Source organism: Prionailurus bengalensis, chromosome B1 (genome assembly GCF_016509475.1).
Source record: "Prionailurus bengalensis isolate Pbe53 chromosome B1, Fcat_Pben_1.1_paternal_pri, whole genome shotgun sequence".
In the NCBI taxonomy this organism is placed as follows: Eukaryota; Metazoa; Chordata; class Mammalia; order Carnivora; family Felidae; genus Prionailurus; species Prionailurus bengalensis.
The window spans coordinates 94,910,332-94,926,892 of NC_057344.1; the positions used below are offsets into that span (position 1 = coordinate 94,910,332).

General features: G+C 33.1%; 1 long non-coding RNA gene across 1 annotated transcript; it reads left to right on the forward strand.

Annotated features, from left to right (window-relative positions):
• The first annotated feature begins 11,640 nt into the window (after window positions 1-11,640).
• LOC122468010 lies at window positions 11,641-15,504 on the forward strand. The gene is made up of 2 exons (XR_006293129.1): window positions 11,641-11,731; window positions 15,276-15,504. It is a non-coding gene; the product is annotated as an uncharacterized LOC122468010 (long non-coding RNA).
• Window positions 15,505-16,561: the final 1,057 nt, after the last annotated feature.

A 16,561-nucleotide genomic window follows, 5' to 3' on the forward strand; every position in this document is an offset into this window, starting at 1 on the left:
CACACATTTCCATTCCTGATTCAGCCCACACTGCAAATAATAGAGCAGTGCTTATCTTTTGATTTCTGAATGGAGTTTTACTGGCCACAAATAGCCTAGAATAAGAAGTTAGATAGGTTACAGGCTAAATCCCAGAAACTGAACTGACACAGCTCCAACAATCAACTTCCATCAATCAGTGACCCCAACCTATTCATAAAGAATGTAATACTTTCAGTCTCAACAGTCTTATGGACCTGAGACCCTCAAGCTTTATGCAGCATGTATTAAACGTCTTACCTTTAGGTAGTCTTTGTTCCAACTTGGTTGTTATATAGGAAACTAAATTCTTTTAAAAATCAAGGGGAATCACAAAGTAGTCAAAGGATAGCTATTAACAACCCAAGTCTGCACCAAATAGTTTACAATTGTGAGAATTACCAGCAGCCATTCAAGAAATTTGAAAGAATGCCAGTGGGTTGCTAATTCAGAGGCACAAGTGTCATTTTTTGATAAAATGTTTCACAAGATCATAGAGGGTTTTAAAACTTCCAAGTTGCCCAGGCATTGAGACTTCAGCTCGAGTGTATCAAAGGCTGAAACAGCAGAGCTCGGAGCCTGGCAGTGAGAAAAGTTGGTAGTTTCAAGTTACAACTGAGATTAAAAACTACAAATGTGAGATTTAATTTTAGTAGCATATTAATATTTTACAAAGGCTCTCTAGCACTATTTTTTAAAGATAAATTCCAATAAGTGAAGGCCCTTCCCTGTCTTCTTCATCTTAGAATTCCAAGAGTACTCATGACCACTGTGACACCAAACAGCAATTTTTTTTTTCCCTTGGAATAGCACAGCAGGTCAGACAAACTCTAGGGCAGAAATCTGTTTCCACTGGTTTCCCCTGCTGAGGAGAGTAAGTGCAGGGCACAGACAGAAAGATAGGAATGCAACCCATGCCTCATCCCCACCAGTCAGCCTAAGGAAAGAATCACTAAGAGATACAATGAAGGCCGTGGCGCCAGGCTTTGTCAATGCCCTTGGACTCCATCTCCAACAGACTCAGAGCATCACTTATATAAAAACATATAAGAGATGAGAAAGGGAGAACTCCAAAGTATGCATTAAGTATTATTCCTTTTGGGAAAAGTTATTAATATAATTGGAGGACCTTATGTGTTATTGAAAAACAAACATGGAATATTTAAACTTCATCGTATAACATATAATGTGGGTTGGCTGATGGCTTCCGTATTTTAGCTTATTCTTACTTATATAAACAAAGTGACTTAAAAGTAAATCATGTTTCTCTAGATACTTAAGTAAATATGTTAATTCTTATAAATTTTTTGAGAACTACTGTGTGCTTAGTATATTTCTTACAAATATTGAATCATTCCAGGGCTCATTCCTAGGCTTTTCTCTTTCTACAGTGTCTTCTTCTCTGTCCTTCTATTACACATTTGGCTCTTGTTCATCATCCTGTCTCTTATGACCTTGACATTTTGCAGTTGGAACACTCTGCCACCAGATCTTGGCTGGCTCCTTGCTATTCAGTTCTTGACCCAACCTTCATCTAATAAGCATGAGTCACAGTGACTGGACCTGGTGATAAAACAGTGAATGAAGGCTAACTTTTGTCCTTGAGGGGCATATGATCTATAATCTGTATGGTTGAGTTTTGAGTTAGAGAAGTGTTTAGACAATAAAATATATCCCAAAATAGTGTTCTTTGAGAAAGAATAAAAGATTAATTACACAATTAAATAAATATTATATCCTACTAAGAACAAGTTATCCTTAACATGCTTTATCTTACAGCTCCAAATCACAAGTGAGTGAGAGAGCGAGAAAGAGAGAGAATGAGAGATTGAGTGGGGGTTGGGGGGAGTAGAGATCTCATTTCCATTATAAATGTCATGCAGCCTCAAGTTGCCCTGGAAAATATGCAATAGTTTGAAACACGCTCTGTTGTGAAACTAGGCAAAGGTAAGCAGGAGATATCTGGAGCCAAAAACTATGAAATATTCCAAGATTTTGAGTTAATAGTATTAATTAGTATTTTAGTCAACCAAAGAAAATTGTCATTTTAACTTAACTAATTCCCAGCCTTGTTAATTAACAGACTCTACTACTAGAACATTCATTTTCACGTGGATTGTGTTACAATGTGTGTGTGTGTGTGTGTGTGTGTGTGATTGTGTGTACACTAATGTAGGAAAGTTTTGGCAAGTAGAGTGAAGGATATAAAATATACGTGTATATAAAATAGCATATATTTATCTCATGGCAGGAAGACCACATTTGCAATACCACTAATATCCAATTGCATAGCATAGTTTCTGGTTCCCATGAATCTTAATAAATAGCTGTTAAATGTGTAAATAAGTAATAGCTGAGAAATTCAAATTTATACATAACATTTGATGTATTTCATATTTCAAAATGCACTGGCTTTACATTGGTTTCAAATACAAAGCAAAAATGTATTAAAGAAGCCACATATTAAAAAAGATGTCTCTTAAAGACCTATATAGGTAAGGAGGAAAGGTATTTACTATAAATAGTGACGATAAGGTAATTGTTATGAGTAGATAGATAGATAGATAGATAGATGTGGGTGTAAATATAGGTATGGCGGTTTTGGAATACAAATAGATATGAATAAAGAAGAGCAAATGATATATCAGCACAACCATTAGATATGAAGAAAGAGAGAGAGGGAAAGAAAGAGAGAGAGAGAGGGAAAGCACACACTCCATGATTGTAAGAATATTTAATTCTTGTGTACATAAATGTCTCATTTCATAATTTGATCATTTGATCTCAGGATTTTTAGAAAACAAAACTATTAGGGCAGACTGCTGCTTCCAGAAAGATCGAGCAGATATATTTTTTGATACTTCTCCTGCTAAGAACAGCTACAAGCCATGAATAATATATATAAAAGAAATATTAAAATAAATCAATAAAAATCTATAAGATGAAAAGAAGAATGGAGATCTACTAGAGACCTCTTGATCCATGAAACAACATAGTTATGACTCTCTGAGTTTTATTTTTGCCTTAAATATTCCAGACTTTGAGCACAAGAAGGCAGAAACTCAGAAACACCAATAGGAGTAGACCAAAAACAAAAAAAAAAAAAAAAAAAAAACAAAAAACAACAAAAAAAAACAAAAACCAAACTAAACATGCAACCACCATATGTCCTAACAATTGTATTCTTAGGCATGTATCCCAGAAAAATTAAAAGTTTTTTTACAAAGAAAAAACTAGCTACAAGTATTTATATCAACTTAATCTGCAATAGACAAAACTTGAAACAGTTCTGGTGTTTTCCAATGGGTGAATAAACCGTGGTAGATCCATACCAAGGAATAATACTCTACCAAAAGAAAAAAGAATGAAGAATGAACTATTGATACATCCAAAACCTAGTTGAATTTCCAGAATTGTGCTAGTGAAGGAGCTAAAGCAAAAAGTTACATACTGTATGGTTCAATTCATAGAACATTCTTCAAGTGACATTTTAGAAATAAGTACAAATTAGTAACTGACAGAGACTTGGGGGCTATGATGGAGGGAAGGAAGTGGATATGCTTTAAAATTATAACATGAGAGATTATTGTTTCAAGGAAAATGTTTTTGTCTTCACTGAATGTGTCAATATCCTAGTTGTGACACTGCACTATAGTTTTACAACATGGTACCAGCTAGGTAACAAACTGGACAAAGTCAGTTTCTCTGTATGAAATCTCTGGGCTTTTTCTGTATTATTTCTTACTATTGCATGTGAATTTGCAATTATCTCAAAATGAAAAGATTAATCAAAAGCAAGTTTAAAAATATCAATGGTTAATTTAATATGCAAACTTGACTGAGTCTTAAGGTGCTCAGACATTTGACCAAACATTATTCTGGGTATTTCTGTGTGTCTTGGGATGAAATTAACATTTGAATAGATAGACTGAGTAAAGCAAATTTCAGTCCATAATGTGAGTGGGCCTCATTAAAACAACTGAAGAACTAATAGAGGAAAAAAGCTGAGTAAGAGGAAATTCCCCCCTGCCTGACTGCATGAGGGGAGACTGAACTTTTCTGGCCTTGGGTGTGGGATTGAAACATAAAGTCTTCTTGGATGGAAAGCCTATTGGTGTTCAGACTGGAACTACACATTGGTTCTCCCAGGTCTCCAGTTGGCTTACTGCAGGTCTTAGGACTTCTCAGCCTCCATAATTGTATGAACTATCATTATTATATATGTATTAATATCAGTTTCATTTCTCTGGAGAACCCTAATATAAAAAATATTAGGAGACTATTTCAAGTACATAACTTACGTGTGGAAAAGAATTCTGTGTATCATATTTTCTTGACTCTTACATAGAAAAAAAGGAGAAATTAGAACATTCTCTTTAGTTTAAATATTGCACATGTGTGTGTATAAAACTTAGTGACAAATGTTGGCCTATGGAAGTAGAGGCAGGTAACAAAAAGTGGGACAATTTCAATTAAAATACACACCTATAGAAACTTAATACACAAAAAGGGCAGTTGATCTTTCTTAAATAAATGCCTGTGTTCATTACCTATTCAGATCAGCATGTGGTAATTTTTATTTGTCAGTGAAAATCAATCAACCTGCACTTAAAAAAAAAAAGGTAGACTATTTTGGGTCATCAGTATGATTCAAGTGGTATTCTATTTTAGAAAAGTCATTTCTTTTTAAAGATGTTTTTAATATTCATGATTTGAACATTTAATTATGGTTGGTATTAAATAAAAAGAATGAGAGCACATTTTGACTTGCAAAGTTTGTAATTCACTAAGAATTCATTAGGCCATCCTCAGCAGCTGAGGAGTCAATCTTCAGTTTTTTGAAATTCAGGAAAAGCATATTCAGCTATAGATAAATCTAATTGTAAAACTTTATGGAAGTTTTTTTTTTCAGTAAGACGATACTATAAACTACAGCTGTACCAAAATAAGCCCAATTTCCACTTTGGCGCTGTTTTTATTCCTTATGGAAAATTTAAATCAAACCTTCACACAAATTTCCATAGTAATCATAAGATGCCCAACTCAGATTGTCTCAAAACATATTGCTTCAAGATAAAAGGGATTTCAAAGTTACAGAGATTCTACTTCAAACCTAACACGACTATCTACCATGGCCATCATCACCACAGTAACACACAATTACTCTTCACTTTGAGTGTCTATAACATGCCAGACCATTTATATGTAGTATTTTATTTTATCCTTATAATAATTCAGAGATGAAGATATAGCTGGTTTCATTTTACAGGTATAGAATCAGGTTCAAATTTGTTGTGCCTGGACAGTTGCCTAAACTTTCTTTGTTTTCATTTCCTCACTAATAAAATAGGGAAAACTATACCTACCTCACCGTCTTATGAATTTGAAGCAAGATATAAATGTGATATATTAAATTCAGTGCCTTAAATAATGTGATCATTAGATAATGTGATAACCTTTCCATTTTCATGAAAATCCTATCCAGGTTTACATCATTCACAGAAATAAGTCGGGATCTGCTTATAAAACCTGGAAAGGAGTTGGGGCATCCAAGATGAAGCAGGTCAAGGTTAAATGTTTACAGATATAGATTATTTGACTGAATCACCTTCACATGCAACAATATTTCTTATTTTTTTAAAGGATATGTAGGAAATAAGCTTTCCATTCAGGACTTTTACAGGCAGAGGAAGTTTGTTTCTTATGGTATACCATCTGTAAGGAGTGGTTAACAAGAAATGGCATTGTGCCTTTCACATTTGTCAAATTAAAAATAAAGTTAAAGTTTTGAATTCATATTAAGATAAAATAAAATTTTTAAGCTTCCTAAGATTCAAATCAAAAGGCTTTTCATGCTTTAACATTCGGAGCAGCACTAAATGACTCCCTTGGGCTTATTGCTAATTTTAAAGCTATTAGACATAAGGGCTGGATTTCAAGGGAGGTATGGTACTGAATTCATTCTTTTTCCTTTCCAGAGGGAAACCCATGAGGCTTCAAGATTTAAAGTCAGTCAGCTCAACAGACCATGACAAGACTTGAATCTTCTTGATAAATACAAAAACACATTAAGAAGCTGTTTGATGGGGCTGTGTCGGGAATGGCTTTGAGTGAAACTTTGATTATCTAAGACATCTAATTCCTAAACAAATAAAAATATCTTTTATGTAGCTCAATATTTTGAAATATTGTAATTATAAAGATAGCTTAGGAACATGGTGAAAGATATTTTCAGAGTCATGTAGCCATATCTTTAATTACTGGTATTCTGTATAACACTATCACTATCTAATGATTTGATGTTATGCAAGTTTTGGTATCATTATTTTTCTATAAGATTGGATAACCAGTATGTGACTTTTGATCTTAACAAATAATTTAAATAACTTTTCTATAATATCATATAATAATGCTTACAAAATCACACATGATGTATTATGGATGAGGCAACACACATTTTGAGGCAACACACATTTTGCTGTAAATTCTTATTAATATAATAGAAGTCACAGTAATTTGAAATAAAAATTAATATCTCTACCCAAAGATAATTAATAAGATTTTTTACTTGTAATAATTAATTTTGTATGTCTTTCAAAGTACAGTTATTTCAGTTCAGATAAAATGGCCAAAAAGGTAGTTTAATCACATAATTAAGTAAAGACTGGGGTTTGTGAATCAAGCAATACGAGCTAACAAGAATCTAAACTATTTTGTGACCCGCCTCCCCATCTTGCCTCTCTGGAGATTTCAGATAACGTCTGTCTGCTAAATTTGTACTGGAGATCCTCACAATCAGATGACATAAGGAATATTCTAAGTAATGTGAATTATCTTTGTCACCACAGATTCTATCTGCTTCTAGAACATATAGACACTAGAATAGACTGATCATGGCAAATTCAGCTATGGAATGGCAAAAAAAAAAATAAAGAAACCAAAAATCTTCCAAACAGAAATAAAACCATACTGAAACCGAAATAAAACTGAAAAAGAAAGTAACATTTGATTTTGAAAAACTATTGAGCATTTCCTCTTAGGTAGTCATTGCGTTTACAAGGCCACCAGAGTGCTACTGGCTCCATTATCTTAATTTTCTCATAGCAATGATTTATTCAAATTTCCTTGTTCAATCCTCTTAGATGAGTGGCATGAACCAGAGAGATGCCCTGAAGTGTGATTAGGAAAACTTTAGCCCACAAAACATAGTTACACATTTCTTGAAGAATTGAACTCATGTCTTCTGGTCTCCTTAATATCAGGTTCCAAAGAACCTTCATAACTGGCCAAATATTACCATTCTACAAAGTTCATTAAGCTATTATATCCTTCAAGACCTTAAAAGGACTCTTTATGGCTTCAACCCTCAAAGTCCTCTGTATTTAATAACAAATTTTAAGAACATTGGGTGCACGGAAATTCCCATTTAATTCTGACAAGTGATACACTTAATTCTAGGTTCGTGCCAGATAAAAGGCAGATCACAATAAGAAATGTTTTTCTTTCGGAGGAAAATACTTATGCTAGGCAATCTCTCGTTGGTGAGCCTTTATTTTCTTTATTTCTTTTTTTAAAAATTTTTAAATGTTTATTTATTTTTGAGAGGTAGAGACAGAGCGAGAGCAGGGGAGGGGCAGAGAAAGGGAGAGACAGAGATTCTGAAGCAGGCTCCAGGCTCTGAGGTGTCAGCACAGAGCCCGACATGGGGCTTGAACTCACCAACTGTGAGATCATGACCTGAGCAGAAGTCAAGCCGCTCAACTGAGCCACTCAGGTGCCCCTATTTTCTTTACTTCTAAATAGGAAATTTAGAAGCTTTTGTTTCCTGATAATTTGTATAATATTCTTTCATTTAATTGTTCTTTGTCCTTTAGTAGATGTTTTGCACCTGTTGGGCTTATAATGTTCTTTGTCTCCCATAATCTCTCTTGATTTTCCTTTTTTACTTTCAAAATAAAGATATAGGTATAAAAGATACATATTTTTTGAACTAAAAATAAAAAGGTGACCATAGGCTTTTTTTTTCTTTTCTTAGTAAGTGACTTTGTACTAACCAAAGTTCTTGCTTACCAAAAAGATTGGAAATTATATTTCAAATGAACAAAATTTTCAGAACAGAGCAAACATGAACTTGATTTTTTTCCTAATAATACAGGGTAGAGTAAACATCAAGTCTTTCCCATAGCATGGAGTGATGATAATGAAACACGGAATAAGATTTAGCAAAAGTAATCTCTACTCTCTCTATAGAAGTATCCATAATTAAAGTAAAAAAAATCAACTATTCCAGGCTATGTGATCCTAATTTATACAACTAAAGGTGATATCTCTAAAATTTACATTTTTGAGGTACTTGAAAAATAAACAGCATTGTTTCATGAATGTATATACCTATATTTTAGTTGATCCAATTGACATAGTTTCCTAAGTTCTGACTGCTACACTGGACTCCACTGGAAGCATATATCATCATTCATTTACCCATTCAACTGATGATAAAAACCTACATGGTTGTCACATCTTTACTACCACAGTGTTATGTTTCCATGAGCATATGCCAGGGATATTCCCGGTACTAAATTTATTAGGTACCACGAGATGGCTTCCTAGAATGGCCACCCTAGTTAGACTTTCCCAAAAGGCAGATTTGTGCACACATATACACACTTAGTATGCGAGTTTTGATCTTACATACAGTTGGATATTTACTCAATATGATATTTTCTTTGCATTTTGATCTTTAATACAGTATTTCTTATAGATTTAAAAAAACCTAAAGTGAAGGAAAAAGCTATGAGGCTAAAGAAAAAATATGCAAAAAGGAAAGGGTTTCTTAAACAAAAGAATGCTCATATATTAAAAATGTTTACCACCTAATGTTAGTAAAATAAGTATTTACAAATTGAAACTAATATCTAGCTATTTTCCCAAGCTGACAAAACCTTTTTTCTCACTAACGCTTGTACCATATCTCAAATGTTATGAAAGAAAATTTTAGGAAATTAATCTTGAGAATTTTATGAAAATAGTCCACTTTTTCAGTTATGCTGTATTCCAGTTGGCTGTACTTAAATGTTAGGAAACACTTAGGAAAAAGAAGCTTTATTCATGAGCAAATACTTAAGTTGATAGTATATGAAGATTAAAATAATAACTGTCTGCCTTATTTTGAAATATGTTGATACCTCAGAAGATAGAGATGTCTTGCAAATATGCCCTACTCAGAAGTCACACATTATCAATGACCACATAGAAGGAAATAACATACATGGCCTGCCTCAGATTAATTTGAATAATCTAGGTGAATTGATCCTAAAAGTCAAATTTTAATATATTTTTATTTTCAAAGTATTAATTAATCTCTCCTTTTTGAAACATGTCTCAAATATATGCTGCATTTTCCATGCCCAATCAAGAGGCTGACTCAAACAGTGGCATATTTCAATATAATAATAATGATAATAATAATAATACCATACCATGGGCATATTGATAATATAATGAGAGGTGCTTATATTGACTGTTTATTGCATGCCTGGAACTAACTATATAAAGATAACTCCATTCAGTCTTCAGAACACCATGAAATAAGAATTCTTGTCACCATCAACAGAATAAGAAACAAACGGAGAAGTGGAGTAATTTGATGAATGTCTTATTGTTTATAAGAAGCAGAGCCAGGAGAGTATGATTCCATCAACTCAGCTTTTTTCAATATACTGTGTATTCAATTCAGAAAAAAAATCCTGTGATGGTAAATTTTATGAGTCAACTTGGTTGGGTCATTGTGCCCATATATGTGATCAAATGTTATTCTGAATGTTTTTGAGAGGATGTTTTTTGGGTGAGACTAACTTTTAAATTAGTGGACTTTAAGTACAGCAGATTACCTTCCATAATGTGGGTGGGCCTCATCCAATAAACTGAAGACCTGAATGGACAAAAGACTAACTTTTCCAAGAGAGAATTCTCTACCAGCCTTCCAACTTGAACTACATCAGTTCTTCCCTGGGCCTGCTGGCCTACTCTGCAAATTTTGGGCTTGCCAGTCTTCATAATCATGTTAGCCATTGCTTGAAATAAATCTCCCTTTCAATCTCTCTTCCTCTGTCTCTTTTTCTCCCCCCACCCCCACCCCCCCACACACACATCCTATTTGTTCTGTTCCTCTGGAGAACTCTGACTGATACAAGTGCTAAAAGCTGTAAATGTGTTTGTGAATCCCAAGAATGATTATTTTATTAATGTTTTTGTTTTCCTATTTTCTTCCTACATTCTCCTTCTCCTTTCTCTCTCTCCCTTTTTTTGGTAAAAAACAACAACAACAACAACATGATTTTGTAATGGAAAGTAACCTAATGCTTTTTTCTTCATAATCTCTATATGTGTTTTTCATTATTACATTTGTTTTTTAGTCTAGGTATTTCTTACCAGAAATCCAGACTAAGACTTTATTTTCAACTGTCCTTAGGTCAGAACAGATTTGTTTTTATCACCTCAAAAGGATTCTAAATCTTCATTTATCCTTTAATAATACCTCAGGATAGGTAATATTTATACCCTAATTTTACATGGAATTATCTTACCCTCTAATTGAACCAATTATTGTTTCAGACTCTTTTTTTAAGTTTTTTATTTATTTTGAGAGAGAGAGACAAAATGAGAACAAACAGGGAGAGACAGAGAGAAATGGAGAAACAGAGAATCCCAAGTAGGCTCCACACTATCAGTGCAGAGCCTGACACAGAGCTCAATCCCAGGAACTGTGAGATCAAGACTTGAGCCAAAATCAAGGGTCGGATGCTTAATGAAATGAGCCACCCAGGCTCCCCTGTTTCAGTCTCTTTTTAATCTTCAGTAAAATATTTACCTCTAGTTCTGACATTCTTTATTCAACCTATGTTTCTAAGTTACTTTTGCATCAGGAACTTGATCTAACTACAAATTTCTGATATTCAGTTCCTTCTGTCTCAAATGAAAACTTCCTACCTGTCTTATCTATTCTTAATTACACAATTCAAGTTGTGGGCAGGAAGTCTTCAATAAACTTGTTCTACAATAACAAAGTACAAGATTATTTTATATTGACACAGCCAGCTCTTCCACCTGAGAAATCTTAGGTCTTCTCTATATTTTGATCAAGGTCCCTGACATCAGCCAAAAAGGGGGATAGTGATTTCTGATTTTTTTTTTCCCATGGGTAGGTGCTTTGTCTCACTAGGGTGGTTAACGGTGAATAAAACTAAAGAAAGATCTTGAATATTTCCTACAAATCTACTCTCCTAAATAAAATGTATATCTTAGGTATTATTACAGAGAGAGTTTTTATATCTGTATTTGTTCACATTTTATATGATGCATGAACATTTCAAAACAATATCATCACCTGTAAATTTTAAACTGTCTCAAGAGAAAAAGCTAAATAAAAAGGGATGAGGACACTTTTTAGGAAACTATTTTGATTAGATCAAGCCATAACAAAAACAAGTTTTCAGGTTTATTTTTAATAAACAATTTCAGCCTCCTGGCTAATCAGAATATCTGTCATCCATGGCAGGTGACAGATATCTTGGATGACAGACATTCCTAGCTCAAGCCATTATGAAGAAGTGGCCATCAGAAGAACTGATGAAAGAGAGGTCAGGTGTCTTAAAGTCTTCTAAGGAAAAGCTATTTCTTCTTTATCTGGGATATTCAACACTTGACATAATCTGTAAATATATTTCAAGGCATGACTCAAAACTTTCTCATTCTTCATGCCTGCTTCACAAGACTTTCCATATCTACTTTGTTCTAGATACTGTGCTCAGTTGAGAAATTAATCAAAGACCCAATCTAAAATCAACTCAAAACCTTTAATATATTTGCTAATCACACTTTCTTTGGACCATCAAAGATAATGAGGTAACTGAGCTTATAATAGAACTTACTTATTTCCAAGAGAATGGAAAGTTTCAGAATCACTCGACCAAATCCTTCATTTTCCAAACAATGAAACAGACACAGAAGGATAGCTTAGCTTAGGTTATACTTTTAAATTTGGAAGGTCAATATTAAAGACTATTTTCTTATGCTTGTATGTCTTTATGCTTTCACCTTAATAACTATCCTTCCATAATATGAAATATCTTATTGGTAAAACAAAAGACTTTATAACATTTTTTATGCAGATAACTAGGAGCTTATTTTTTTCCTAAAATAGAAAATTGTCCCACAGTTTTATAACTCTGTTAAAGTTAGTAATTAAAATTTCTTAAAAACAAAATTGAATATTTGCCAATTCAAGTTCTGGTTATGTTAATTTAAATTATGAATGCATTTTTGAGTGTTATCATGTATTTTTAAGACCTTCTGAAAGTGATACTAAGGATTTAGAAAAAGATAAGTGCACTTCAAATGGTAATGCATTCCACATTTTTAATGTAGTCCTTTAACTCAATATGTTTATCTTTAATTTCTTTACAATCCTTTAAAAAATGATGTCTATTATGTGTTAGAAATAAATGTCTGTATTTCAATTGCTTACATGCTTCAAAACTGTATTTTCCTATATTTCAAAAGCATTTCCTTCATTTCCTTTTTAAGTTCCTAACATAAGGACACCTTGTACATGTAATTAAAAGAATGGAAAGTACCCAAATTTATTTACATTCTAAGAACATTAGATTGAATAAATGGTACATCTAGTTTATATGTGACCTTTGGAAAAATTCACAATGCAGCAACGTGATCAAGAAGAAGGACTGTACTTCAACCTGATGTGATTCTCAAAGTATATAATACATTCAATGTATGAATAATTTACTTAAATGAAAATTGGTATTCTCTCTTTCTGTATAATTTTTAGTCCTCTAGTTACAATCATAATAGCCTTGGCCTCACAAGATGTCAGTTTAGAAAAATTCAGTCTTTGCCTGATAGATTCTTGACACTTTATTGAGTTACAGAGTTTGGAAGTTAGCAGGCATGCTCAGAAGTAGGGGGGAGGCATAGGCACACAGAGACAGTATAGATACAGAGGAAACAAAGATTTACAGAAAAGGAAAACACATATTTTCAAAAATGGAAAAATGGGAATAAGGGAAGAGAGAAAAAATCAAGTTCACCTTGGCCTGATGGCAGCATGTGAGAAGAAATAATGACCACTGTCTATGGAATTTTTACTTACTTTGGTTTTAAGTACTTTCCATGCTAGAAGCCATTTAATTCAGAGCAATTCTAAAATACAGGTATATTTATTTATATTTTTTACATAACAAATTGGATGCACAAAGAAATTACATAAAGTGCACAAAGTCACAAGTACTTATTTGGTGGAATAAAGAATTCTTAGTGAAGAAATTAGAAATCAAATACAGACACCTTTAAAAAGAAGTAATGTGCAATTGACATATAACATTATATTAGTGTCAGGTGCACAAGACAATAATTCAATATATTTGTATATATTGCAAAATGATTACCACGATAAGCTAATGCAGATATCTGACTTGAGTTTACACTTTTAAGTAAGCCACCAAGAAAAAGAAGATTTTAGAAAAAATTGTATGGTGTTAGAAATATAATCCCCTCTGTACTTTTACAAAATTATTGAGAAAATTAAAGTTAACTTAAAAGGACTTTTTGGTAGTTTTATTTTAACGTTATAGCATGCCAATACTGTATCACACAGTAGTTCATCTTTATAAGGATTACATATACACATATTAGTTTATGCATTTTATTTAGTCAATAATGACAATGCATATCTCTACCCATGATTTTTCAATTGCACTTCTCTTTCCACAAGAAAAATTTTATAAGAAGGAAATAGACATTTACTATAGCAATAGAATAGAATTTATTAATTATATCAACCAATCTCTCTCTCTCTCTCTCTCTATCTCTCTATCTCTCTCTCTCTCTCACACACACACACACACACGTATACACATACACATGCACACACACACACAATAAAGACTGTCTTAATTGGGATTGAAAATCTTTAAAAATTGCATGAGAATGGATTTAATATATTTTCTTTGCTAAAGTGTGAATTTTATCTATCACATTTACTGCATCTATTTTGTTGTATAATTTGTTAGGGACTAATTTATTGTTTCTAGTCCTGTAGTTGAAAAAGCAGCTTTTTATAAGAGAGCCCAATTAATGAGGCAATTGGACATATTATAACACACGCCTTTTGTTTTTGATTGTGACAGAAATAAATTATATATTACTATTCATAGGAGTAAATAGAGTAAAAATTATATTTTAGTAGGTTTAACCATAAACAATCTGATTAATTTCACTGACATACCAAATACACTATAGAAATTACAAACATTTGCAGTCATTAAAATAAGAAGAGAAGATGTTTTTGTTTATGCTTACATGTATGTGTGTTATATATGAACATGTACATATATGTAGACTTGTGCGTATATATTATCAGCTTGTGTTATCAGCTACCTATATTTGGAAGGTATTCTCACAATTTTCAATATGGAATTGAAGACTGAAGTATGAAATTTAGTTTTCCCATCATAGTAGGTATTATAACAGAAATAAAAATGACAAAACAAAACATAGCCCTTGGGATTTCTTTTTCTGTTAGAGTACTCAATGCACTTTATTTTTATTGCTTTTTCTTTTATTTTTTAAAAAATTTGTAATGTTTAATTTTGAGAGAAAAAGAGACAGAGCATGAGTGGGAGGGGGCAGAGAGAGTGAGGGAGACACAGAATCCGAAGCAAGCTCCAGGCTCTGAGCCATTAGCACAGAGCCCGACGTGGGCTTTGAACTCATTAACCACCAGATCATGATCTGAGCCAAAGTTGGAAGCTTAACTGACAGAGCCTCCCAGGTGTCCCTTTCCTTTCCTTTTTTTTTTTAAACCTGCTTTACTTGATGATAAAAATTTTATTTTATTTTTTTTTTTTTTAATTTTTTTTTTCAACGTTTATTTTATTTTTGGGACAGAGAGAGACAGAGCATGAACGGGGGAGGGGCAGAGAGAGAGGGAGACACAGAATCGGAAACAGGCTCCAGGCTCTGAGTCATCAGCCCAGAGCCCGACGCGGGGCTCGAACTCACGGACCGCGAGATCGTGACCTGGCTGAAGTCAGACGCTTAACCGACTGCGCCACCCAGGCGCCCCTGAAAATTTTATTTTTATCAGATAGCCGTTATAAGCCAATGAAGGCATATTCTTGATTGTTTATCTCTTATAGAGATTGTAGTTTATTAATTTTAATATTTGTTTTGTTTTTCAGCTTGATACAGATTTATCCTTCCTCAGTCATTGGATAGCATCATGGCGTGCAGGCAATCTCCCTATTTGGAGAGAGGCTGTTAGGTGGGGAGCCCAGCATCCTGAGCAACTTTTTCTTCTCTCTGTTGCGTAATTTTATAGCAAGGAAAGATGTTTAGGCTGCTTTTTCGGGTTGTAATGCAGTGTACAAAAATATAAACGTGGATAGATTTCGTTTCCAAAAGAGTGAATTGAAGTTCCCTCTTATTTCAGTAAGTCTATTGGCTAAGTATATAATGGGAAAAGGTCGTGCGTGTAAAGAAAAAAAAAAAGGCCTGTGCTTCCTGTTATTCACACCAATGTCTTCCATATATAAAACCAAAATGACTGGGTGAGTTGACACATTCATCAAACAATTAATTCATATCAATAAAAAATACAAAAATTAAGTGGTGAAAATAAATATTTCATATTGCTTGGGTAAAGAAGTGAAAGAAGAGAGCATTTTACTACTTAATTTTAAAATAACTTTCCCTAAATTAAAGAAATTGTAAACTCTCAGACTCAGATCACACACCTACTTATATACATATACACGCAAACCCTCATGTATGCACATCAAATATATGTCCCTTAGGTAATAATAAATACTTTACTCACATGTCCCATGGAAACTTTAAGAAAACAAAAAGACTTTCTTTATAAGTATTCCTGAGGTTTAGTAGGAACAGGTTACTACTTCATCGGTCTGCAGTTAAAGACACCCAACCACCAAAACATTGTTTCAATTTACAACCACAGTTTAGGTTTATTTGTCACAGATACAGACAATATAAGAAATTGAACAATAAATAATGCTTGTCTACTCCCTAAATTATCTCTATTTTGCTAGAATTGCTAAATTAATGTCCCAGTATATTACACTATTATGAAAATGACCCAAAGTATACGTGGTGCTCTAATTTCAATATTTTCTTATGTATTCGACTGACAATTTTTGTTTTGATTCCATGGGCATATTTTAAAGGTATTTTTATCTGTTCTGTATGGTACAATCTATCATTACACAGATATATTATGCAAATAAAATACAGCCTATGAATTACAGATCAATCTTCTTATTCAGCTTTGAAAAAAGAAAATCTTTGGCCACGCTAGTAACAAAAGAGCAACAGATTAGTGGGCCAGATATATCAATGGTTTTCTGGAAAACTGAAAGTAAGTAGGATTATATTGACAGATAAAGGAAACAGATAAAAGGACATCTGGAGAAAACTGCCAAGAAAGCTGTTGCCAATTGTCTAGGTT